The sequence below is a fragment of the Eschrichtius robustus genome, chromosome 16 (genome assembly GCF_028021215.1).
Source record: "Eschrichtius robustus isolate mEscRob2 chromosome 16, mEscRob2.pri, whole genome shotgun sequence".
Taxonomy (NCBI): domain Eukaryota; kingdom Metazoa; phylum Chordata; class Mammalia; order Artiodactyla; family Eschrichtiidae; genus Eschrichtius; species Eschrichtius robustus.
This window is the reverse complement of record NC_090839.1, coordinates 16,102,715-16,130,646: the sequence shown is the minus strand read 5'-3', so window position 1 is coordinate 16,130,646 and position 27,932 is coordinate 16,102,715. Positions and strand designations below refer to the sequence as shown.

Below are 27,932 nucleotides of genomic sequence, written 5' to 3'. Positions count from 1 at the left end.
AGGCGAAGCCCCAGCCCAGCCCAGCCACTAAGAGAGGGCTCACCTGGATGGCTCTGTCCACACCTCACAGGGTTCCCTCCCAGCCCTCACCACTCGGACATTCCTGGCACAGCTACCTCAACATGGGATGTTAATTTGCAGATTCATTTCTTTCGGGATTTGACTGTCTGGGAGGGAGAATTCGTTCCTGCTTCTTGTCAGTGGAGCTTAGGCAATCAAGGACATGGGCCCTTTCCCTAGAGGGAGAGAGATGGGGACGATTAGAGTCAGGCTTCTGAACCAGACCTGCAGGCCTAGCTCCTCACTCTGCCCGTCGGGCATTTCTAAGCCTTATGCCAACTGGAGTCACAGAGGAGTCAGGGTTTCCCTTCCTCTTGTTACCCCCCTCCACCAACTGGGGCGCCCCCTCTCCCTCTTGGCCACCTAACTCCCCCTCCACCCCAAAAGGGCCCTGGACTTGGAACAGCTCCCTCTTTTTCACTTCCTAAGAAAGATCCCAAGGAAGAAGACTGGAGTAGGAATTAGGAGACTTCAGTCGAAGTTTCAGCTCTATCCCCAACACACTGTGACCTGAAGCTGGCCCCTTGTCCCCTCTGTGCCTCAATTTCCCCATATGTTTGAGGGAGAGATTGAATTTGAGCAGGAGCTGCAAAATCAAATAGCTCTAGAAGCCAGGCAGACTGAGAGCAGGGATCAGGTGAGCTAGAAAATGCCAGCCAGGCTGAAGGGGACAACAGCTACAAAAGTCCAGCTCATCACTGTCACATAGAAAAGTAAGCCCTGTGTTGCCAGATTTCTGATTTTTCAAGAGAAGATGTATTAGTCAAGGTAGGCTGCTGTAACAAAAAATCCCAAAGCACGTGGCCTTAATATTGTAAAGATGTGTTTCCTGTTCCCACCATAGTCCAATGTGGAGGCTCCACACAGCCATGGATGAGCCCCGTTCCTTTCATCTTTGGCTCTGCCATCTTCTAAGGCCTAGGAGTCCCCCCCTGGATCTTCTGCACCCGCCCCACAGACCCAGAAAAGAGTGTGGAGGATTGGGAGGGAGGTTTCAGGAACCGGGCAGGAAGTGGTACATATTACTTCTGCCCACATTCCACTGGCTAGAATGTAATCACATGATCCTCGTAACCGCAAGGGAGGCTGGGAAACAGAGTCTTTCTCTGTGCAGGGAAGAACAGGGTATGGGTTTGGAGAAAGGTAGACATTTGGTGAAAGTCTCTGCCACAAGGTGAAAATCTAGATTTTATGTGAAACCTAATTTTTAAATATTGACAAGTAGTTTAAAAAAATGTTAAGATATTATGTGGATTAAACAAAGCCTTTTTTTTTTTTTAAAAGCTTATTTATTTATTTATTTATTCATTTATTGATTGATTGCTGTGTTGGGTCTTCGTTTCTGTGCGAGGGCTTTCTCTAGTTGCGGCGAGCGGGGGCCACTCTTCATCGTGGTGCGCGGGCCTCTCACTATCGCGGCCTCTCTTGTTGCGGGGCGCAGGCTCAGTAATTGTGGCTCACGGGCCTAGTTGCTCCGCGGCATGTGGGATCTTCCCAGACCAGGGCTCGAACCCGTGTCCCCTGCATTGGCAGGCAGATTCTCAACCACTGCGCCACCAGGGAAGCCCCACAAAGCCTTCTTATGAACTGTATAGCCCACATGCTATGTCTGTGACCACTAGGTTAGAGGGTCTCATCTTGCCCAAATGAGCTATGATTCTACAGGGATGGGCCATTGATTGGTGAGATGGCTGTTTTCATTTACTCACTCACACGTTCACACAGTCATTCAACAAACGTCTATTGAAATCCTACTTCATGCCAGACCTTGTGATAGGCAGTGAGGATACAAGAACAACAACAACAACAAAAAACCCATTCCTTCCCTTGAGGAGTTCACAGTTGTTTTTACCCCTGGGTAGAAAATAGTGTTCAATTTTTAAAATGTAATTTTAGACTCATTTGCCATAGTGCTACATTTTAACAGAGGAGCATTCCTTAACAGGAAAAAAATGACTTCCTGGGGGGAATTCTAGGTTAAGGACTAATAAGGAGACCAGTAAGCAGAGCCAGGAGCCCTGATTGGAATATCCCCTCCAAGCTTTACCATTCAGCATATGGGTGGGCTCAAGTAAGTGGTTTGTCCTGGCTGAGCCTCAGTCTCCACCTCCGTGAAATGGGGATGGTAGTACCTATTTTTCAGGGCATCGGGGAAACAAGAGAAGCAGGTAGCAAAGCTGAGCTTGGTGCCTGGCACACAGTAGATACATTACCCCTTGTTCCCCAGTGGCCACTGTGGTGAGCCAGGGGTGACTGCTTTGGGATGGTCAGTGTCCCAGCATCTCCCTTAATTCCCAGCCAGCGTTTACTGGGTGTGACCCTGGGCCAGGCCCTGTGCTGGGTGCTGGGGACACTTGGTGAGAAAGGGCTGGCCCACCGAGAGAAATTCATAATCCAGAAGCAGCCGCCTTCTGACCTCTGTGGGTGTGAGGCTCACCCAGGACAGAGGTGTACCCTTCATCCCCTCAAATCAAGAGGCAGGTGGGAGGGCAGAATATATGCTCAGTCCAGAGTTACTTTACCATAACAAGCAGGTTGGTCATCTTGGTTGACATCAGCCAAGAAGAAGCATCAGCAGAAGCCTTGGAAGGACCCTCAAGGGACTGGGGTGGGGATGGGGGCTTGAGACAGGCTCAGGCTGGAGAGAGAAAGAAAGGGTTCTGCTTAGGCCCTGGTTCACAAAGAGAGCCCTGCACAGACTTTGAAAACAAACCTATGCTTACCAAAGGGGAAACATGGGGGGAGGGATAAATCAGGAGTTTGGGATTAACATATACACACTACTATATATAAAATAGATAATCAACAAGGACCTACTGTATAGCACAGGGAACTCTACTCAATATTCTCTAATAATCTATATGAAAAAAGAATCTGAAAAAGAATGGATATATGTATAACTGAATCACTTAGCTGTACCCCTGAAACTAACACAACACTGTAAATCAACTATACTCCAATATAAAATAAAAATTAAATTCAAACACGCAAAAACCAAAGAGGGCCCTGCAACTTGGTGCTGTCTCCAGGGCCAGAAAACTTCTTCTAATCTAACGCTGTCTAAGGTCCTCCAGCCAGCCCTGTGGTGGGGAGGGGAGGTCATAAGGCTCATTTTAGAAATGAGGACATGGAACGAAGCATAGAGACATGATTCCAACTTGCCCAAAGCTACACGGCTGCTAAGAAGTGGCCGGGAGATTCAAACCCAGGTTCACACTCTTTTCTATGCTTCACAACCGTGGTGCCGGGGAGAGAGATTTCTGCTCTAGGACTCAGATGACCTCCTCTGGGGGCTCCTGATCAGCCATCCAGGATGGAGGAAGGGAAGCTGGCCAGCTCGGGTTCTGAAGGGGTCTGGCAGGAAACACAGTTCTATGTCCAAGGCCTGCAGCCTGTCTGGGAAGCTGGAGTTCCTCCCTCCCTCTCTCCCTTCCTTCCTTCCTTCCTGGTTGATTCCCAACTCCGGCAGTTACTGTCTGGGTGAACTTGGCAGGTCACTTCAGCCTTTGGAGTCACTGGTTGTACTATATACCTGGCTCTGCTCCAAGTATACGGAGGGGACAGGGTAAGCTAGACAGACAGACATGGCCTCCAGCCTCATGGGGCAGCTAACCTATTTTGGAGGCCTCCTGGATGAAGTGATGCTGGAACAGAGATTGACAAGATGAGAAGCTGTAACCCACATGCAACAGCGGTAGGCGGAGCAGAGGCTCCATTCTGGGAAGAGGCAGAAATGGATTTACCAGGCTTACCATGAAGCTACAAAGCTTAAGCTCCAGAGCCCCTCACTTGCCAGACACCTTCCAGTGACCTGGCGGGGGGGCCCAAGCAAGGCACACTCTGGATCACATGGTGTTGTAGAGTTTGCCAAAGTAAGCTAATCTAACTGCAGCTGAATAAGAATGCTGACTCTTTTCTCTTTGACTTCCCCCTCGGTCATACTTCCCCTCATTTGGGGTGTTGCTGGCACGGTGGTGGTATTTTTGAGGAGCTAGCAGCTAAGGGGAAGTTGTCATGGAATACCGCATCGATGAAAATAACAAAACTCAAAATACATCATTGCTAAGAGGACATTGGCAACAAACTGATTAATATGCGGCACCTTATTCAAAGGATTTTTAAGATTAATGATCAAGGAAACATGAAAAGTCCTGAAATCTTACACCTCCTCTATGAAAGAAACTTGATAGATGTTTTTCTAAATTTGACAACAATCCTAAAATTTTATGACCTCACCCATAATGAGTTGTGAAGTTGAAAGAAACTTTTCTAAACTATCAACAAGTAAAACAAACAACCAAACAAACAAAAACAACCAAACAAAAAAACCTTTTGGTTAACTGTGCTAGAGAAAAGGCTAAATTATCTTCTTATTTTCTCTAAAGAAAATGACATTGGGACTTCCCTGGCGGCACAGTGGTTAAGAATCCGCCTGCCAAGGCAGGGGACACGGGTTCGAGCCCTGGTCCGGGAAGATCCCACATGCCGCGGAGCAACTAAGCCTGTGCACCACAACTACTGAGCCTGCACTCTGGAGCCCGCGAGCCACAAGTACTGAAGCCCGCGTGCCTAGAGCCCGTGCTCCGCAGCAGGAGAAGCCACTGCAATGAGAAGCCAGCACACTGCGACAAAGAGTAGCCCCCGCTCGCCACAACTAGAGAAAGCCCACGTGTAGCGATGAAGACCCAAACATAGCCAAAAATAAATAAGTAAATAAATTTTAAAAAAAGAAAAGAAAATGACATTACAAAATCAATGCCATATGAAGAGGTTATCCTAAAAGTATAGAGCCAAAAGGTAGGAATTAAAATGTTATAGAGGTGTATCAGGTGCTAAATGTGAATATTATGTTATTTTTCTAGATATTGTCTAGTGTTCATCAGCTTTTAAAAATTCGTTGTGGTTTTTCATCACAAATTTTGCCATATTTAGGTACACTTATGCTATCATCTGCTTATTATTTTTATTTAATTAATTTCATTAAACAAATATTTACCAATTATCTACTTGTCTAGGCACTGTTGAGGTTTGGGAGATAACAGATGTGAACAAATAAGAAAAAACTCCTTGCCCTCAAGGAGCGCATGTCTAAAATTTATTTTAAACAGATACCTGATATCACCTCAATCAACTGAAAAACCAATATCACTTGAAAAAGATGACGATTTATTTATTATTTTTAAAATTTTATCTTATTGACATATGGTTGATTTACAATGTTGTGTTAATTTCTGCTGTACAGCAAAGTGATTCAGTTATACGTATATGTACATTCTTTTTCATATTCTTTTCCATTATGGTTTATCATAGGATATTGAATATAGTTAGTTCCCTGTGCTATATAGTTGGACCTTGCTGTTTTTCCACTCTATGTATAATAATTTGCATCTGCTAATCCCAAACTCCCATTCCATCCCTCCCCCACCCCCTCTCACCCTTGGCAACCACAAATCTATTGTAGTCTTTATGTGTGTCTCTATTGTGTGTCTCTATGTCTGTGAGTCTGTTTCTGTTGAAAAAGATTTAAAAAATGAAAATAGTAAAAGCAAAACAATGCTGGCCTCACACACACACACAAAATTCGCTGTGGTTTTGTTTCTGGTTCTAAATACTCACATTCTTATCTGATTTTTTTGTTCTCTTTTCCTTAAAGAAGGTCTCCCAGCTTTATAAGTTTCAGGTCCACAAAACCTGGATGCACTTCTTTGGAGTGGATATGGCATGTGCAAAGGCCCAGAGGTAGTGGGGTGGGAGCTTGGCTGTGCTCAAGGAATAGAATCACACAGAGGACAGACACAGGAGGAGGGAAGGGTATTGCCCGTAATCCTGAAATGGCCTCTCACTGGCTGTGGCCAAAGAGGGGATGGAACCTTCGGAGCCTTATCCAGAGAGACCAAGGCCAAAGACAGGACCTCATAAGTCATTTCCTCCACCTCCCACCAGTGCAGGAATCCTCTCCCTGACAGCTGCCCGCCGAGCCTTAGCTCTGCACACTTCCTGGCTTGGGGAGCTCACTTCCTCCCCCAAATCTGATACTATCATAGGTCAAAACTCTGGTGGTGGGTTCTTCCTTCAAGCTGACCACTGTCTGTGGTTCCTTCTTGGGTCATCATCTTCCCTAGGGTCCCCAGAAATAATTGGTTGCTTCTTCCCATCTCATTATAGCTCTGCAGACACGTGAGGCCAGTGCTCATGTTTGTCTCTGCCCAGGATTACCTGGCTTTCTTCAAAGATTTCTCTTATGACTTGCCTTCCAAAGCCTTCCTCATCCATTATGATTTCTATCCACACATACATATGTGATGACAACGATGATGATGATAGCTGACACACCTTGAGTGCCTACTGTGTACTAGGCTCTGGGCTGGGTGCTGTTTATGCTTAATCTTTATGGCAATCCTGGGAAATAGATACAGCTATGAAGCCCATTTTACAGATGAGGAAACTGAGGCGCAAAGAAATTAAATAACCTTTCTAGGTTACACAACAGATAGGTGGCGTAATCGGACTCTCTGACTTTAGAGCTCATGCTTTTAATCACCACATGAAGTGGCTGGAAGTAGGGAATTCCAATCTGTGTATATGAGAATAATATTGTTTTTTGTCTATAATCAATGTAGGTCGTTTCATCAGGAAGTTATGCCAGTTATAATTGCATATGTGTCTAGTATCTAAACTTTAAAATGTACAATTCAAAACTTGACAGAATTGAAGGGAGAAATAGAATCTACAATAACAGTTGAAGATTTAAAAAAAATTTTTTAAATTGTAATGGTAAAATACACATAACATAAAATTTACCCTATTAATCATTTTAAGTGTATAATTTTGCCGTGTTATATATATTTACATTTTGTCCAACTGATCGCCAAAGCTTTTTCATCTTGTAGAACAGAAACACTACCCATCAAACAACTCCCCATTCCCCCTCCCCTCAGACCCTGGCCACCACCCTTCTACTTTCTCTCTTTTTCTTTTTTACATATATATATATATATATATATATATATACACACACACACACATATATATGCTTGCATATATTTTATTTTATTGAAGTATAGTTGATTTACAATGTTGTGTTAATTTCTGCTGTACAGCAAAATGATTCAATTATACTTATATATACATTATTTTTCATATTCTTTTCCATTATGGTTTATCAAAGGATATTGTATATAGTCCCCTGTGATATACAGTAGGACCTTGTCATTTATCCATCTTATATGTAACAGTTTGCATCTGCTAATCCCACCCTTCTGCTTTCTATCTCCATGAATCTGACCACTCTAGGGACCTCATGTAAGTAGAATCATATAGTTCTCGTCTTTTTGTGACGGGCTTGTTTCACTTAGCATGATGTCTTCAAGATTCATCCATGTTGTAGCAAGTGTCAGAATTTCCTTTCTTTTTTTAAAATTAACTTATTTATTTATTTATTTTTGGCTGTGTTGGGTCTTTGTTGCTGCGCGCAGGCTTTCTCTAGTTGCGGCGAGTGGGGGCTACTCTTTGTTGCGGTGTGCAGGCTTCTCATTGCGGTGGCTTCTCTTGTTGCAGAGCACAGGCTCCAGGGTGGGAAGGCTTCAGTAGTTGTGGCGCACAGGCTTAGTTGCTCCACAACATGTGGGATCTTCCCGGACCAGGGATCAAACCCGTGTCCCCTGAATTGGCAGGCGGATTCTTAACCACTGTGCCACCAGGGAAGTCCTCCTTTCTTTTTAAGGCTAATAATATTCCATTGTATGTATATACACATTTTGTTTATTCATTCACGTATCAGTGGACATTTGGGTTGCTTCCACCTTTTGGCTATTGTGAATAATGTCGCTAAGAACATGTGTGTACAAATGTCAATAGCTGGAGATTTTAATAGCTGTTTCTCAGTCAATGAGAAGTCAACTAGTAACAAACCAAATCAGTAAAAACCCAATGATCTAAATAATACCAGCAACCACCTTGTGCTAATTGACATTTATAGTTCATTATACCCAACAATTTCTCTTCAAGTGCACGTGGCACCTTCACCAGGGCAGACTTATGCTCTGCCTTGAGCTAGTCTCTCTATATTTCAAAATACTGAAATATTACAGTGTCTTCTCCGATCACAGTGGAATGGAATTGTATATTAATAACACTATATCTAAATAAACACAGATATTTTGAAATATATTTATACATTTATAAATAACTCAGGCATCCAAGAAGAAATCATGAAGAAAATTAGAAAATATTTCAAACTAAGTGAAAATGAAAATACAGTATATCATCATTTGTGGGATGAATCTAAAGCAGTATCTAGGGGAATTTTTAACTTTCAGTGTTTATATTAGGAAAGAAGAAAGGTCTTATACTCTGGCCTTTATGGAGAGTCTCTCAAATGTCTTAGAATAAATCTCTCTTGTTTGAACCAGAGTGGTTTCTTTTGTTTCCAAGTAAGAGTCTCGGTTAATCAAGTAATTAGTACCAGGAGTAGGGTCTGTGAATGATTAATTTTATGTGTCCACTTGGCTGGGCTCTGGTGCCCAGTTGTTTGTTCAAGTATAGATGTTTCTGTGAAGGTGTTTTAAAGATGTGATTAACATTTACAACCAGTTGGCTTTAAGAAAAGGATGTTACCCTCCGTAATGTAGATGGGCCTCCTCCAGTGAGCTGAAGGCCTTAAGTGCAAGAACTGAGTTTTCCCAGAGAAGAAGGAATTCTGCTCCAAGATTGCAACATAGATCTCTCTCTCTCTCTCCCTGCCTCCCTCCTTCTGTCTCTCTCTCTCTCCATATATTATATAGATGTGCATGTGTGTGTTTATGTGTGTCTTAGTGAGCCAGCTAAGATGTGTAATACTTACTGATCACCAAGTCCTATTAGCATGATATCCTCAATAAATTGGACCAGCGTGGTACTTGTGAGATGGTCACGCAGAGCTGGAAGTCTGTCCTCATCTTCTGCCATCAAATGTGAGAAGCAGGAAGTTAAGTGTCCAGTCACAGAGAGTGTGACACATGTCGTGCTGGGGGACCCACAGGGGTGGCGAGAGAACAGAGGGGCCCTGCGCCAGCCCAAATGCCCGAGAGTACTTCCCAGGGGAAGAGACGTTTCCACTGAGACCTGTCGGCTGAACCAGAGTTAGCCAGTTTGAAAGAGTTACAGGAAGAGATGGGAAGTGACATTCCAGGCAGAGGGGACAGTAAGTGCAAATGCCTGAAAAGAGGGAAAGCCTGGGGCTTTCGGGGGACCATAAGAGGTTTAATGTGGCTAGATGGTAGGATGCAAGCAGGGGTTGGCCTGGGTGGTGGTGGGGAGTGGGGATGGCTAGCAGGTGTCTGCTTCTCTCACTTGACGTTGTCGTATGAACCTCGTCTTATGTCAGGAAGCATTCTTCTACCGCAGGGCTTCTAAGGGCTGCACTGTGTTAATCCCTTGTACGTTCTGTTGCATAGTAATCAGTCCCCCAGTGTTGACCATTTAAATTCTTTCTAGTTTTCCCCTATTATAAACAATGCTGTGATGAACATCTTTGTCCATACATCTTAGTGCACATGTATTATTATCTCCATATAGTAAAGATGGAAGTTGTGGGAGCTGCCCAGGGCCCAGGCTTGAATGCTGCCTTGGAGAGGCCTGAGTCACATTTGTTTGCCAAGCCAGTTCTGGGGCCTCTTGGGCAGTCCTTTGTTGGGGGTCTGCTTAAGGGGCCATAAACAGGGAGATGCTGGGAGAAGGCTTCAGGGAATGATAAAAAGCCCTGACCATGATCTCTGGCTGCCCAGGCTAGATAAAGACTAGGGAGGAGACCCAGATCCTGGGCCCTACATGTCCTGTAAGCTGCATGTTTGTCCAGCCTGCTGGGTGCACCAGCTCCTGGCCCCTTCCAAGAAGACAACAAAAGTACTTAAAGTGCAGGTCTGAAAAGTTGGGGTGCTATATGTGGGGTTCAAACCCTTCACTCCTCAGGGAGAAGATCAGGGTTTTGAGTTGCTTTCCACTTGTGGGACACCGTGCCAGGGATGGGGTTTATGGCGAGATTGTGTCTCAGCCTCGCCTACCTGCTTCCGTGTGAGTTTTTTCTCATTCTCTCGATGCGTAGGGGTCACTCAGCTAGTTTTGGAGGTTTTTTTTTCAGAGGAAACTCTTCCATATGTATCTGGAGATTCCGTGAGTCCGTGGGAGGAGGTGAGTTCAGCAGCCTCCTGCGTCGCCATCTTGAACGGGAACTACAACAAAAGTACTTCAGACTGAGCATGGACCTTCCAAATGAGCGTGGGTTCAAATCACAGCTCTACCACAAAAGACCTGAGTGACTTTGGGCCACTTACTCAAAACCTCTGACCCTCGTCCTCATCTGTACAGTGGGGAAAATAACCTACCAAGGGTGCTGTGAAAGTTAAACGAGATTACCAAGTACTTGGTCCATAGGCCATGCTCTTAATAAATGATAGTGTATATTTTCATTGTCATCTTGGGTTTCCATCCTTTTAAAAAACATATTATAACAGCTTTATTGAGATAAAATTCACATGCTATACAATTTACCCATTTAAATTATAAATTTATATAATTTATAAATTTAAATTATAGAATTCAATGGCTTTTACTATATTCATCACAAACAATTTTGGAACTTTTTCCTCATTCCCCTCAAAACCCCTGTACCCATTAGTAGTCATTCCCTAGCACCCACCTCCCCTTGCTAATTTCCTGCCCCTCCCGGCCCAAGGCAACCACCAATTTATTTTCTGTCTCTATGGATTTGCCTATTCTGGACAGTTCATATAAATGGAATCATGCAAAATGGAAATCACACAAAGTCTTTTGTGGCTGGCCTATTTCACTGAGCATAATGCTTTCAAGGTCCATCCACAGTGTAGCATACATCAGTACTTGATTCCTTTTTATTGCCAGATAAGAGTCCACTGTGTGAATAGACCATATTTAATATGTCCATGCATCAGTTGATGGGCATTTAGGTTGTTTCCACCTTTTGGCTCTTGTGAATAATGCTGCTATGAACATTTGTGAGTGGACATATGTTTTCATTTCTCTTGGGTACAGACCTAGAAGTGGAATTGCTGGGTCATATGGTAACTCTATTTTTAATCTTTTGAGGAACTGCCAGACTGTTTTACAAAGCAGCTGCACCATTTTACTTTCCCACCAGCAGTGTACAAGTGTTCTCATTTCTCCACACCCTGACTAACACTTGTTATTGTCTGTCTTGTTGATTATAGCCACCCTAGTGGGTGTGTAGAAGTATCTCACTGTAGTTTTGATCTGCGTTTTTCTGGCTGGCTATAGTCTCATTTTTTTCAATGGCATCCCCTTCATGTCCAGGGACAGATAAATCCTGGGACACCCCTTTCCTAATATGGAAACACTAACTTGTCCCAAAGAAAGAAAAGAATCTTATATGTCTGTTATTAACCCACAACATTTCTTAAAGTGACTCTTCCATAACTCAATTGACTATGTCCCAGTTTGGGGGCATTGGGAAGTTTCTAATTTTCTTCTATTATCTTTAATAATTATAAATTACTGGCTGTCACACAGAAGATGCCCGTGATAAGGGAACAAAAATAGGATAGAAAACACTCAGTTTAGTCATCTAAGCTGAAAAAAAATGTTTGTTAATCCATCCAAACGTGCTTAAAGCACCATCCCAGTGCCAAACCTTGTGCTAGCTTACTTATGAGCAAAGTCTGGAAAGAAATAGCAGAAATAAAAATACTAAATAGGGGTAGGGGATTAAGAGTTACAAACTATCAGGTATAAAATAAGCTACACGGATATATTGTACAATATGGGGAATATAGCCAATATTTTACAGTAACTATAAATGGAGTATAACCTTCAAAAATTCTGAATCACTATATTATACACTTGTAACATAAAATATTGTACAGCAACTATTAATTTAAAAAAACTATTGGGCTTCCCTGGTGGCGCAGTGGTTAGGAGTCCACCTGCCAATGCAGGGGACACGGGTTTGAGCCCTGGTCTGGGAAGATCCCACGTGCTGCGGAGCGGTTGAGCCCGTGTGCCACAACTACTGAGGCTGCGCTCCAGAGCCCTCGAGCCACAACTCCTGAGGCCCGGGCGCCTAGAGCCTGTGCTCTGCAACAAAAGAAGCCACTGCAATGAGAAGCCCGTGCACGGCAACGAAGAGTAGCTCCCGCTCACCGCAACTAGAGAAAGCCCGCGCACAGCAACAAAGACCCAACGCAGCCAAAAATAAATTAAAAAAAAACAACCAAAAACTCTTAATTAAAAAGAAAGAAAATACAGGGCTTCCCTGGTCGCGCAGTGGTTGAGAATCTGCCTGCCAATGCAGGGGACACGGGTTCGAGCCCTGGTCTGGGAGGATCCCACATGCTGCGGAGCAACTGGGCCCGTGAGCCTCAATTACTGAGCCTGCGCGTCTGGAGCCTGTGCTCGGCAACAAGAGAGGCCGCGATAGTGAGAGGGCCGCGCACCGCGATGAAGAGTGGTCCCCGCTTGCCGCAACTGGAGAAAGCCCTCGCACAGAAACGAAGACCCAACACGGCCGGAAATAAATAAATAAATAAATTTAAAAAAAAAAAAAAAAAAAGAAAGAAAATACTACTTGTGTTGGGGGTGATGGGGTTCTAGGTGACAGGTGTCCTACCCTTCCCCACCTCTATTTCCCAAACTAGACCATTGTTATATTACCTTTGCGATGATAAAACCAAGGGAAAGAAGAAAAAGACAACAGATCTAAGGATGATGGGAGAAACATTTCTTGAGCCAGACCCTCAAAGCTATTATTTCGTGGAATCTCCACACAACCCCTGGGAGGTTATTAATAATAATAATAATGATGGCCAATATTATGGTACTTTCTGTGTGTCTGGCACTGTTCCACCAGTGAGGGACCATTACTGTCCCCATTTTACAGATGAGGAAACTGAGACTAGGCAAGGCGCTGCCCTTCCACTTTGGTGCTCTGTCTTTCCACATCACATACATGTGCAAAGCTGCACATAAACTCGGGCTCACACTCAAGTCTACATCTGCACCCTCGGATAGAAGCACACATACCGCAGCCAGATACACATATGCACTCACACACAGGACTGCTTATATCCACAGGCATGTGCACGGGAACACACTGTACACGTGGGCTCACGTGCCTGTATATATATATATGCCCATGTGCACACAGGCCATACACTTCTGGACATACATCTGTCTAAGAGTGGGGAAAGGAGTGCAGATAAAGGGGCCAAAGTCCAACTCTTGCCTCCTCCCCCCATCCTCAAAGTGCCATCTGCTGCTGGCAGGTGTGTACAGGAGGGGGTGGGGCATGGACAGGTGTCTCTAGGCTCAAAGGGTAGAGATGACCTTGCACTAGAAACCCAGGGCCACCAACTAACTTCTAAATGGGGCAACAGCAGCTAAGGGGCCTCCCCTGATGGACAAACCCCCCAGCCAGAGGGCCTGAACTGAGGGCCTCCAGCATGCCCAACACTGTGCCAGGGGCTCCAGGGGCTGTACAAAAGACGGCATGATCCAGGTCCTCCAGGGCTCCCCAGGGCATCGAGAAGATAAGATTCACACCCAGCAGCCCCTCCAAGAGGTAGCATGGCAGAGTGGTCACCTGCAAGTGTTTCAGTGACAGGATGCCTGGCTTAGAATCCTGGTTCTACCATTTACTGGCTGTGTGATCTGGGCAAGTTGGTTAACGGACCAGTGCCTCAGTTTTCCTATCTGTAAAATGGGGGAAATTCTAACACCTACTTCTTGGGATTGTTGCTTAACCACTACTACATAAGTATGTATTTGTAAGATAAGCTGTTTTGGACAAAGGGGTGTGAGGATGGAGGGATGAAGAACAGGCACTGAGCAGAAAGAACTTCCTCAGGATCCTGGCCCTGCCTCCCATTAGCTGGGTAACCTCAGACAAGTCACACAACCTCTCTGAACCTCAGCTCCTCCTGTAAACTCTGCACAAGTCATTCTTGATCATTAAACACGTATCTATTGAGACCTTACTATGTACCAGGCATCGTGCTAGGCACAGAGAATACGGCGGTGAGCAAGCCAGGTGGTCCCTGTCTGCATGGAGCCTGCTGTCTTAGAGGAAGGATGACGTGGAAACATCTGGTACATAGTAGGTGCCCAGTCAGTGTCTCTCCCTTTCTTCCTTTTCCATTGTGGTAAAAGCAATGCATCAACACTGTAGAGAGTTTGGAGGATAGAGGGGGGCTGAGGTGGTAGAAATCTATCATCCAGAATCCCACTACCCCTAACAAAAACCCCTAGCTTCATTTTTGTCAATCTCATTAACCAGTACAGGGCTAGGTTCATGGTAAGGCGCTCAGTACAACACTTGGATTAATCAACACATTACATTTGTCATCAGCAGGAAACAGCAAATTACACTGTAGCATATTTACTGGGTGAAAGCGACACAAACAATCATGGCCATACCCTCTCCACAGAGAGGCTTTTCCCTTCTTTGGGACCAGTAACATTTCCATTTTATAGAAAAGGACACTGAAGCTCAGAGAGGTCAAATCACTTGCCCAAGGTCAAGAGACAGAAACGTGAAGAGCCAGCTCCAGAAACTAGAGCTCTTTTACCCACACTGTCCTGGGCTGTGGGATGTAGTGAGGGATGGACATGAGGGCTTTGGGCATGAGGACCCTTGTGGGCCAGATGCAGCCTGCCTCCACCACTGGCAGCCAGACCTAGGAACACAGGAAACTGTCAGGCTCTTGGCTGCCCTTGGGGGTCTCTTCTGAGCCCGGAAACCCCTCACTCTTACCTGCTTAGGGAGCTCCGGGGCACCTGCTTAGCCAGGGTGCAGTGACCGGATGTCGTTTGTGATTTCTGGTGCCCTCTAGTGGGCAAAGAGAGCAAACCTCTGGATCCCTCAAGTTGCTGGGTGCCAGCCTTGCCAAAGTCAGCTGCTCCTGCTGCTGCTAATGATAGTTGCCACACAACGCAGGCTTACCACGTGCAGGCACTTTTACACCTAATCTAACGCAATTCCTGCAATAACTCTCTCCGGGTAGGAATTGTTATTACCACTTGATATAAATAATCTGAGACTTGGTAAAATGACTTTCCAAGGGCACATAGCTAATTGGTGACGGAGCCAGGAGTCAAGACCTTGGAGCTCAGAGGCGGAAGAGAGCATTGTCAAGGAAGGCTTCCTGCACCAGGAGACAGCCCCACATGGCTGGACACAGAGGTGGATTTACATCCCCCCCCCTCCAAGACCTTTGGAGGGGCTCTACAACGCATTTACATGGTCACACGTTTGAGAAAATTTGCAAAATTAACACATTTTAGTTACAATTGGTTAAGACCACAGTCTCTTTCTACTCCAGGCCTAGAATCATGTCTTCACCTAGTAGGTGACAAAGATGTATCAATAAATAAATTATGTGTTTAATAAATTGTGTTGAATGAATGAATGCATGATAGAGGAATAAATGAATGAAGTGGCATTTAGTTCAATCTTAAAGGAAGGGCAGGATGTTAGTGAGTGCTTCTCATGCAACCTAGGCATGCCCTCCACAGACAGATCGACTTAAGCCATGCATGGCCCTGAACGTCAGGGCGAGGAATCAGGCAATGGAGAGCCATGGGAGGTTTTAGAGCAGAGGAAGGACTTGAGTGTAACTGTCAATTAGGCAAGAGTTGAATGGCAGATACGAAGATAGGGCCCTGTGGCAGGAGGACAACAGATTGGCTCCTATAAAATGGTCCTCACCCAGCGCCACCAAAGAGCTAGTGCTCAGGTGATGTGCTCATAGGGGTACCCTGCACTGGGGTGCTTTTTGGGGGAAAATGTCTCCAGAAGGCCCCTACAGGTCCCTGGGAGGGAGAGTCCAGGCCAGGAGATTCCAGATGCCCTGGTGGGTGTTAAGCCTAGATGTGCTCAACACTCTGTGTGCCCGGCCCAATGTGGAGGGAAGCTGGGCCCCTGCCCAGGTCAGGAATGGGGTCACATGTGTATGAGGGTCCCAGGTATTGCTGTATGTCCCATCCTTGCTGTGAAGTGAGGTGGCCATTCCACAGAAGAGGAGACTGAGGTCTGGAAGCTGGCGAGGCAGTGGTGGACCCATGAATATCCAGCTCTACCTGCTGCCTCCTTTGCTAAGCTCCAGGCCATCCTTTCTCTCCCCATCTCTGGACTTTCTAAATGTCAAGAATTCTAGCTACCAACCAAACAAAACAAACCAAAAAAACCCAGGGACTTCCCTGGTGGTCCAGCGGTTAAGACTCCACACTCCAAATACAGGGGGCCCAGGTTCAATCCCTGGTCAGGAAACTAGATCCCACATGCCGCAACTAAGAGTCCGCATGCCGCAACTAAGAAGCCACATGCCACAACTAAAAAGATCCTGTGAGCCTCAACTAAGACCTGGTGCAGACAAATAAATAAAATAAATTCAAACAAACAAAACCCTCCAAAACCCAGCTATTATATACTTAGCCTGTTTTGTGCCACACCCTCTTTTAAGCTCCTTCATGTCCCATCACCTGATTATTCCTCCAGCAAGCCTGTCAGTGAGAGGAACGGTTATTATTTCCATTTTGCAGATAAAGAGTTGGAGAGCCCAGAGAGGTGAAGTTACTTACCCAAAGCCACACAGCAGAAGTGCAATCAAACCCAGGCTCCAGGCGCAGCCCCTGGTTCCTCCCAGAGCTGCCCAGCCTCCTCTTCTGTTCCAAGGTGAGGCCGAGAAACTCAGCTTTGCCAACAGAGGGCGGTGTGCCCTCAAAGATTAAACCCTGCTTCCCAGACTCTGGCCAACAGAATCCTCCCTGCTGGGAACAACCCTGCTACCGCTATCGTATGATTCAGAAATACTTGACCCTGAGCGCTCGCTTAGTCCCAGGTTCTGGTGGGGTCTGGGGAGCATGGAGAAATGCGCAGAGAAATAGAAAACACAAGCTTCAAAGGAGGTGAACCAATGGGTCACAGAAAAGGAAATATAATGGTTTTAACATATAACAAGATGCTGATCTTAACCCTTAATAAGAGAAACCTGTGTTAAACCCACAAGGAGCAGGCACTTTTTAATCTATCAAATTGGCAGTTATACAAGTGAGGGTGTGGAGAAACACACTCGTACATTGCTGGTGGGATTAAAAGCTGGTTTAACACCTATGGAAGGGAGTCTGGTAACATCTATCAAAATTAAAAACACACATGCATCTAACAGAAACACAAAATGCATTCATTGAAAGACTTGTACCAGACCTGCACGATCGAATATGGTAGCCACTAGCCACATGTGGCTATTGAGCACCTGGAATGCGGCTGGTCCGAACTGAGATGTGCTGTAAATGTAAAATAGACACTAGATTTTGTTAATATGAAAAAAAAAGTAAAATAACTCCCTAATAACTTTTTTATATTGATGATGTGTTAAAATGATATTTTTGGTAGGTGGGTTAAATAATTTTTAAAAAATCCCACCTGTTTCTTTTTACTTTTTAAAATATGTCTGCTAGAAAATTTTAAATTCCATACATGATTTGCATTTCTGGCTCATATTTTTATTGCTGTAAAATGTACACAGTATCAAATTTATTTTTTAATTTTAGAATTTTATTTATTTTTAATACAGCAGGTTCTTATTAGTCATCAATTTTATACACATCAGTGTATACATGTCAATCCCAATCTCCCAATTCATCACACCACCCCCCCCACCCCCCCGCGGCTTTCCCCCCTTGGTGTACATACGTTTGTTCTCTACATCTGTGTCTCTATTTCTGCCCTGCAAACTGGCTCATCTGTACCATTTTTCTAGGTTCCACATATAGGTGTGAATATATGATACTTGGTTTTCTCTTTCTGCCTATCTTCACTCTGTATGACAGTCTCTAGATCCATCCACGTCTCTACAAATGACCCAATTTCGTTCCTTTTTATGGCTGAGTAATATTCCATTGTATATATGTGCCACATCTTCTTTATCCATTCATCTGTCGATGGGCATTTAGGTTGCTTCCATGACCTGGCTATTGTAAATAGTGCTGCAATGAACACTGGAGTGCATGTGTCTTTTTGAATTATGGTTTTCTCTGGGTATATGCCCAGTAGTGAGATTGCTGGGTCATATGGTAATTCTATTTTTAGTTTTTTAAGGAACCTCCATACTGTTCTCCATAGTGGCTGCATCAGTTTACACTCCCACCAACAGTGCAAGAGGGTTCCCTTTTCTCCACACCCTTTCCAGCATTTGTTGTTTGTAGATTTTCTGATGATGCCCATTCTAACTGGTGTGAGGTGATACCTCATTGTATTTTTGATTTGCATTTCTCTAATAATGAGTGATGTTGAGCAGCTTTTCATGTGCTTCTTGGCCATCTGTATGTCTTCTTTGGAGAAATGTCTATTTAGGTCTTCTGCCTATTTTTTGATTGGGTTGTTTGTTTTTTAATATTGAGCTGCATGAGCTGTTTATATATTTTGGAGATTAATCCTTTGTCCATTGATTCGTTTGCAAATATTTTCTCTCATTCTGAGGGTTGTCTTTTTGTCTTGTTTATGGTTTCCTTTGCTTTGAAAAATCTTTTAAGTTTCATTAGGTCACATTTGTTTATTTTTGTTTTTATTTCCATTACTCTAGGAGGTGGATCAAAAAAGGTCTTGCTGTGATTTATGTCAAAGAGCGTTCTTCCTATGTTTTCCTCTAAGAGTTTTATAGTGTCTGGTCTTACATTTAGGTCTCTAATCCATTTTGAGTTTATTTTTGTGTATGGTGTGAGAGAGTGTTCTAATTTCATTCTTTTACATGTAGCTGTCCAGTTTTCCCAGCACCACTTATTGAAGAGACTGTCTTTTCTCCATTGTATATCCTTGCCTCCTTTGGCATAGATTAGGTGACCATAGGTGTGTGGGTTTATCTCTGGGATTTCTATCCTGGTCCATTAATCTATATTTGTTTTTGTGCCAGTACCATATTGTCTTGATTACTGTAGCTTTGTAGTATAGTCTGAATTCAGGGAGTCTGATTCCTCCAGCTCCGTTTTTTCCCCTCAAGACTGCTTTGGCTATTTGGGGTCTTTTGTGTCTCCATACAAATTTTAAGATTTTTTGTTCTAGTTCTGTAAAAAATGCCATTGGTAATTTGATAGGGATTGGGTAGTATACTCATTTTCACAATATTGATTCTTCCAATCCAAGAACATGGTGTATCTCTCCATCTGTTTGTATCATCTTTCATTTCTTTCATCAGTGTCTTATAGTTTTCTGCATATAGGTCTTTTGTCTCCCTAGGTATGTTTATTCCTAGGTATTTTATTCTTTTTGTTACAGTGGTAAATGGGAGCGTTTCCTTAATTTCTCTTTCAGATTTTTCATCATTAGTGTACAGGAATGCAAGAGATTTCTGTGCATTAATTTTGTATCCTGCAACTTTACCAAATTCATTGATTAGCTCTAGTAGTTTTCTGGTGGCATCTTTAGGATTCTCTATGTATAGTATCACATCATCTGCAAACAGTGACAGTTTTACTTCTTCTTTTCCAATTTGTATTCCTTTTATTTCTTTTTCTCCTCTGATTGCCGTGGCTAGGACTTCCAAAACTATGTTGAATAATAGTGGTAAGAGTGGACATCCTTGTCTTGTTCCTGACCTTAGAGGAAATGCTTTCAGTTTTTCACCATTGAGAATGATGTTTGCTGTGGGTTTGTCATATATGGCCTTTATTATGTTGAGAGAGGTTCCCTCTGTGCCCACTTTCTGGAGAGTTTTTATCATAAATGGGTGTTGAATTTTGTCAAAAGCTTTTTCTGCATCTATTGAGATGATCATATGGTTTTTCTTCTTCAATTTGTTAATATGGTGTATCACATTGATTGATTTGCGTATATTGAAGAATCCTTGCATCCCTGGGATAAATCCCACTTGATCATGGTGTATGATCCTGTTAATGTGTTGCTGGATTCTGTTTGCTGGTATTTTCTTGAGGATTTTTGCATCTATATTCATGAGTGATATTGATCTGTAATTTTCTTTTTTTGTAGTATCTTTGTCTGGTTTTTGTATCAGGGTGATGGTGGCCTCATAGAATGAGTTTGGGAGTGTTCCTTCCTCTGCAATTTTTTGGAAGAGTTTGAGAAGGATGGGTGTTAGCTCTTCTCTAAATGTTTGATAGAATTCACCTGTGAAGCCATCTGGTCCTGGACTTTGTTTGTTGGAAGACTTTTAATCACAGTTTCAATTTCATTACTTGTGATTGGTCTGTTCATATTTTCTGTTTCTTCCTGGTTCAGTCTTGGAAGGTTATATCTTTCTAAGAATTTGTCCATTTCTTCCAGGTTGTCCATTTTATTGGCATAGAGTTGCTTGTAGTCATCTCTTAGGATGCTTTGTATTTCTGCGGTGTCTGTTGTAACTTCTCCTTTTTCATTTCTAATTTTATTGAGTTGAGTCCTCTCCCTCTTTTTCTTGATGAGTCTGGCTAATGGCTTATCAATTTTGTTTATCTTCTCAAAGAACCAGCTTTTAGTTTTATTGATCTTTGCTGTTGTTTTCTTTGTTTCTATTTCAATTATTTCTGCTCTGATCTTTATGATTTCTTTCCTTATACTAACTTTGGGTTTTGTTTGTTCTTCTTTCTCTAGTTCCTTTAGGTGTAAGGTTAGATTGTTTGAGGTTTTTTTGTTTCCTGAGGCAGGCTTGTATTGCTATAAACTTCCCTCTTAAAACTGCTTTTGCTGCATCCCATAGGTTTTGGATCGTCGTGTTTTCAGTGTCATTTGTCTCTAGGTATTTTTTGATTTCCTCTTTGATTTCTTCAGTGATCTCTTGGTTATTTAGTAACGTATTGTTTAGCCTCCATGTGTTTGTGTTTTGTATGTTTTTTTCCCTGTAATTCATTTCTAATCTCATAACGTCGTGGTCAGAAAGGATGCTTGATATGATTTCAATTTTCTTAAATTTACTGAGGCTTGATTTGTGACCCAAGATGTGATCTATCCTGGAGAATGTTCCATGCACACTTGAGAAGAAAGTGTAATCTGCTGTTTTTGGATGGAATGTCCTATAAATATCAATTAAATCTCTCTGGTCTACTGTGTCATTTAAAGCTTGTGTTTCCTTATTAATTTTCTGTTTGGATAATCTGTCCATTGGTGTAAGTGAGGTGTTAAAGTCCCCCACTATTATTGTGTGACTGTCAATTTCCTCTCTTATAGCTGTTAGCAGTTGCCTTATGTATTGAGGTGCTCCTATGTTGGGTGCATATATATTTATAATTGTTATATCTTCTTCTTGGATTGATCCCTTGATCATTATGTAGTGTCCTTCCTTGTCTCTTGTAACATTCTTTATTTTAAAGTCTATTTTATCTGATATGAGTATTGCTACTCCAGCTTTCTTTTGATTTCCATTTGCATGGAATATCTTTTTCCATCCCCTCACTTTCAGTCTGTATGTGTCCGTAGGTCTGAAGTGGGTCTCTTGTAGACAGCATATGTATGGGTCTTGTTTTTGTATCCATTCAGCGAGCCTGTGTCTTTTGTTTGGAGCATTTAATCCATTCACGTTTAAGGTAATTATCGATATGTATGTTCCTATTACTATTTTCTTAATTGTTATGGGTTTGTTTTTGTAGGTCCTTTTCTTCTCTTGTGTTTCCCACTTAGAGAAGTTCCTTTAGCATTTGTTGTAGAGCTGGTTTGGTGGTGCTGAATTCTCTTAGCTTTTGCTTGTCTATAAAGCTTTTGATTTCTCTGTCGAATCTGAATGAGATCCTTGCCGGGTAGAGTAATCTTTGTTGTAGGTTCTTCCCTTTCATCACTTTAAATATATCATGCCACTCCCTTCTGGCTTGTAGAGTTTCTGCTGAGAAATCAGTTGTTAAACTTATGGGAGGTCCCTTTTATGTTATTTGTCATTTTTCCCTTGTTGCTTTCAATAATTTTTCTTTGTCTTTAATTTTTGCCAATTTGATTACTATGTGTCTCGGCGTGTTTCTCCTTGGGTTTATCCTTTATGGAACTCTCTGTGCTTCCTGGACTTGGGTGGCTATTTCCTTTCCCATGTTAGGGAAGTTTTCCACTATAATCTCTTCAAATATTTTCTCTGGTCCTTTCTCTCTCTCTTCTCCTTCTGGGACCCCTATAATGTGAATGTTGTTGTGTTTAATGTTGTCCCAGAGGTCTCTTAGGCTGTCTTCATTTCTTTTCATTCTTTTTTCTTTATTCTGTTCCGTGGCAGTGAATTCCACCATTCTGTCTTCCAGGTCACTTATCCGTTCTTCTGCCTCAGTTATTCTGCTATTGATTCCTTCTAGTGTATTTTTCATTTCAGTTATTGTACTGTTCATCTCTGTTTGTTCTTTAATTCTTCTAGGTCTTTGTTAAACATTTCTTGCATCTTCTTGATCTTTGCCTCCATTCTTTTTGCGAGGTCCTGGATCATCTTCACTATCATTATTCTGAATTCTTTTTCTGGAAGGTTGCCTATCTCCACTTCATTTAGTTGTTTTTCTGGGGTTTTATCTTGTTCCTTCATCTGGTATATAGCCCTCTGCCTTTTCATCTTGTCTATCTTTCTGTGAATGTCTCAAATTTATTCTTTTAACCATTTTTAACTGTACCACTTTGTGGCCTTAAGTACATTCACATTGTTGTGCAACCATCACCACCATCCATCTCGAGAAATTTTTCATCATCCCAAATGGAAACTCTGCACCCATTAAACAATAACTCCCCATTCCTGCCTCCTCCCAGACCTGGTAACCACCATTCTATCAATACTTTCTATCTCTATGAATTTGACTACTCTAGGTATCTCATATAAGCAGGACCATACAATACTTGTCCTTTTGTGACTGGCTAACTTCACTCAACATAATGGCTTCAAGTTTTATCCATGTTGTAGCCCGTGTCAGAATTTCATTCCTTTTTAAGGCTGAATGATATACCATTGTATTTATGTGCCATGTTTTGTTTGGATAAACAAACATCAGGTGATGGACACTTAGGTTGTTTCCACCTTTTGGCTGTTATAATGCTGCTATAAACATTTGTGTACAAAAATCTCTTGATTGAAAGTTCCTGCTTTCAATTCTTTTGTGTGATAAAATATATCACAGTATATTTTAGCGGACAGCATTGTACTAGTAATTTCCATAGCAGCACTATTTGAAATATCCCCAAACTAGGAACTACCTAAATGCCCATCAATGGTAGAATGGATAAATAAATTGTGGTATATTCACAAGGAGCACTAAAGTGAGAAGGAATGAACAGCTACATGCAGCAGCATGGATGAAGCTCAGAAAGAAGCCACACACAAAAAATAGTACATATGGTATGATTCCATTTATACAAATTTCAAAAGAGGCAAAACCAATCTGTGATGTTGGAAGTCAGGATGATGGCTACTTTCTGTGGGCTATTCTTCGGTTGGTCTGGCACTGGTTTCAAGAGTGTGATCACTCTACGAAAATTCACCAAGCTAAACACTTAGGATTTGTGCTTAGCTTTGTATAGATGTTAAACCATAAGAAGTTCCCCTGAAATGCATACACCCTTTGATCCAGCAATTCCACTTCTGGGTAAATACCCCAAAGAATTGAAAGCAGCGTCTTGAACAGATATTTGTACACCCACATTCATAGCAGCATTATTCACAGTAGCCAAAAGATGGAAACAAACCAAGTGTCCAAGGATGTACGAATGGATACACAAAATGTTGTATATACATAGAACAGAATATTATTCAGCCCTAAAAAGGAAGGGAATTCTGACACATGCTACGACATGGATAAACCTTGAGGACATTATGTTAAGTGAAGTAAGCCAGTCGCAAAAGGACAAATACTCTATGATTCACTTAAAAGAGGTACCTAGGGCTTCCCTGGTGGCGCAGTGGTTAAGAATCCGCCTGCCAATGCAGGGGACACGGGTTCCAGCCCTGGTCCGGGAAGATCCCACATGCCGCAGAGCAACTAAGCCCGTGCGCCACAACTACTGAGCCTGCACTCTAGAGCCTGCAAGCCACAACTACTGAGCCTGCATGCCACAACTACTGAAGCCCGCGTGCCTAGAGCCCGTGCTCCGCAACAAGAAAAGCCACTGCAATGAGAAGCCCGTGCACTGCAACGAAGAGTAGCCCCCGCTCACTGCAACTAGAGAAAGCCCGCACGCAGCAACAAAGACCCAACACAGCCAAAAATAAATAAATTAATTAATTTAAAAAAAAAAAAAAAGAGGTACCTAGAGGAGTCAAATTCATAGAGACAGAAAGCGGAAGCGTGGTTGCCAGGGGCTGGGAGGAGCAGGGGATGGAGAGTTGCTGATTAATGGGGACAGGTTTCAGTTCTGGAAGATGGAAAGCATTCGAAGATGGATGGTGGTGATGTTTGTACAACCACGTGGATGTACTTAATACCACTGAACCGTACACTTAAAAATGGTTAAAAAGGTAAAGTTGATATTATGTACATTTTACCACAACTTAAAAAGTGAGGTGTCTATAAGGAAAGGTGAGAAAGAATATTCAAGATATAATGGGTAATAAAAACCAAGGGGAGAACAGGGTAGAAGTGATGTTCCCGTATGTTTAAATATATCAAAATGTTAAGCAGAGGACACAGAGATAGGAAAGAAGTGACACGTACAAAGGACTTACAAAGGAAGTGGACCAGGACCCATCCCCGGCCTCGTGTCTTCAGCCATTATGGACTCAGAGAAGATGAAGGGAGCGGGGGTGGAGGTGGTGCTTGCTGAGTTGCTGTGTAGGAGGGGTTGCAGCTCCCAGCCGAGGGGCTCTGACCTGCGACAGTGAAACAGAGGTGGCACTTCTGGCGAGGGGACCTGGGAGGGTTTCTAGATCAAATGGGGGCTCTGTGTGTGTATGGGGGGGGCGGGATTGGCTGGCAGGGGGTCATCTTGGGTCCTGTCCTGTAGGGCTTCTCAGAGGGGCAAGAGGCTGGCATTGAATGCTGGATTCCCAGGGCTGAGCAAGGAGCGACAGGGACCCTCAGGAGGAGAGGGGCAGCCCCGCAGAGATGACTGTCTCCATGGAGCCCACAACAGTGCTGCCATCTCCATCGAGTCCCCTTGCCCCTCCTGTGGGGGAGGGGAGGAGAAAGGGAGAAAGACCCACACCCCTACCCCGCCTCAACTTCCGTCCATCTTCCCCACTGTCGGGAAAAACGAGGGGAGAAGGTCTAAAACCAAATCAAGTTAGTAGTTGCCTTGAGTATCTTGACTGGACATTTAAAATTTGAGTGGAGACCATGTTTGTGACTTAAAGCAGTAGATGACAGACAGTAGACCTGTCTGTCATCTAAAAGCTGGCTGAGACAACGTGGCTCCACTCCGCGTGCCCTCCCGTTCTCCTGAGGCTGGCAGAGGAAGCAGAGAGAAACAGAGACAGGGACGGAGAGAAGCTGCAGGGCTTCTAGAAGCCGCATCCAGAACTAGCACAAGGTTGCTTCCACCACATTCTACTGACTAGAGAGAGACCCAAGGCCAAACCTTATTTGAGGGAAACAGAATCCACCTCTTGAACGGGGGAGCCAGGACGAAGTCGCATTGCAAATGTAACAGGGAAGGCTAAATCAGACTCCCCGTTGGATCTGTTTCTTTGACTCTGACCTTTGCTTTTCATTGCTTTTGTTATTATAATCATACATAATGGCCTGCCTCAGGGAACCCTGTGCACCTGTGAATGGCTGCAAGAAAAAAGAAACTAACACATCCCCTCACCTCGGCTGGTCATTTCGAGGGGGGGTGGGGGGGGGGAAGTTTTGCAAGACTGATGGCCCTTTTACTTTACTTCCTCACCACCTCTCCCTCTCTGATTCTGTAAAAGAAACTAGCCTCCAGACCCAGATAAGATGGTTTATCAGAGACACTAGTCTGCCGTCTTCTTGGTCTGCTGACTTTCCGAATAAAGTCGTATTCCCTGACTCGACACCTTGTTTCTGATTCATTGGCCTGCTGTGAGGCGAGCAGAGTGAGCTTGGACTCGGTAACACAAAGAGGCATGGAAAGTCTACCAAAAAGGCCTTGCTTCCCTTGCAAGAGAGGCTGGGAGATGTAGACCAGCTCTGTGTCCAGGAAGAGGAGGAAACAGTTCAGAGAAGAGCTTGCAGGCCACTGCCACACTCACCCACTCCCTGCTGATGCAGGTTAAGCCTCCAGCAGGGAGGCTTAGTGAAGGTAGGGACCTAGGGGAGAGGGGTCCCGATTCCCCAACGGTGTGACCACTCACCTTTGCTCTCAGGACCTCCATTTTCTCATCTGTAAAATGGGGATAATAATCATCATCATCTCCCACTGATATGGTGGTCATGAAGGCTCTCTGATTCATGAAAGCCTCAGACTTGGCAGAGAAGTGGATGACACTGTCCCTGCCCTCAAAGAGGATAAATAAGAAGAGGAGACAAGAATTCAAAATGTGTCCAGACCTGGGGAAATTGTAGGGGTCCTGTGAACACGGGAGAGACAGAGAGCAGAGGGGCTGCTGCAGGAGAGGGCCCTGTGGCCGAGCCTTGAGAGATGGTGAACAGGCTTGGAATAGACCCAGGGCACAGGGTACCAAGTGGCAGGGAGGAGAACCAGCCCGTGCAAAGGTGTGGAGGTTGAAACGCATGTGGTTTATTGAAGGGTCCCGCACCGCTGCATTTAAAGCAGAAATTCCCAAAGGGTGATATGTTGACTGGGCTGGGAGCTGACACACACTTACATGCTTGTTTTTTGGCAGGATGAGTTTAAAAAAGGAGAAAAAAAAAAGAAAAAAAGAAATGAGAGATTGAAAACAGATTATTGGGGAGAAAAGTATTTCAGGCTCGAGACAACTGTCTCTACAGACTCTGGCTCCCATCCCACCCATTCCCTGCCCCTGACGCAAGGTTGGCAGGAAGAAGGTGTTTCTCATGGGATTGTTGAACTTGAGGGTCAAACTCTGCCTGAGGCTTAAATATCCCCACAGGCTGACAGCATGCCTGAGGCCACGGTAAATGCTTTCCATGCTTCTTGAATTCTCCCCTTGAGGTTCTGTTATTGCCCCATTTCCCAGATGAGTAAATTGAGGCTCAGAGAGGTTAGCTGGCTTGCCGCCCACAGCCACACAGCCAGTCAAGGGTGAATCTGACTGATTCCATTGCCTTATCCTGGGCCTGCGGTGCAGACAGAGGAGGGAGAGGTTTATGACAGCAAGGAAGAAGGTTCCAGGGGCTACACGGTTTGGTGTGAGAGGCAGTAATGGAGCAGTGGTTAAGTGCTTGACTCAGTAGCCACATTTGAGGGTTCTTTCTTACAGCAGCATGACCTAGACTAACTGACTGATACAAATCATGGTAAACTAAGTGACATGTCCTTCAAAATGTTAGGACTTACCATCTTCCTCTTAGAAGCAGCAAATTTTTTTTTATTTTAAAATTTCGGCACAACATGTATAACATAAATTTGCCATCTTGACCATTTTTAAGTGTACAGTTTAGTGGCATTAAGTACATTCACATTGTTGTGCTACCGTCACCACCATCCATCTCTGTAACTTTCATCTTGTGAAACTGAAACTCTGTACCCATTAAACACTAACTCCCCATCCCCCTTCCCCCGGCCCCTGGCAACCACCTTGCTACCTTCTGTCTCTATGAATTTGACTGCTCTAGGGACCTCATATGAGTGGAATCATACAATATTGGTCCTTCTGTGACTGGCTCATTTTGCGCAGCATAATGTCCTATAATCTTTTCCTTGCTGTAGCCTGTTAGAATGTCCTTTTTAAAGGCTGAATGATATTCTGTTGCAAGTATAGACCACATTTTGCTGATCCATTCATCTGTCGATAGATGCTTAAGTTTGCTCACACCTTTTGGCTGTTGTGAATGGTTCTGCTGTGAACATGGCTGCACAAATGTCA

At 43.7% G+C, this 27,932-nt stretch overlaps 1 long non-coding RNA gene across 2 annotated transcripts in view; it reads right to left on the bottom strand.

The window, feature by feature from the left end:
- Positions 1 to 2,588: 2,588 nt before the first annotated feature.
- LOC137750104 (uncharacterized) overlaps positions 2,589 to 27,932 on the bottom strand; it is a 68,011-nt gene continuing 42,667 nt past the window's right edge. The window contains exons 2-4 of one of the 2 annotated variants that reach the window (XR_011070368.1): positions 10,101 to 10,268; positions 8,903 to 9,169; positions 2,589 to 2,698 (exon numbers count right to left, since the gene is read on the bottom strand). This is a non-coding gene — a long non-coding RNA (uncharacterized lncRNA). Of the gene's footprint in view, positions 2,699 to 8,340; positions 9,170 to 10,100; positions 10,269 to 27,932 lie in introns of those variants that run through there. The other variant, XR_011070367.1, reaches the window with a different exon arrangement.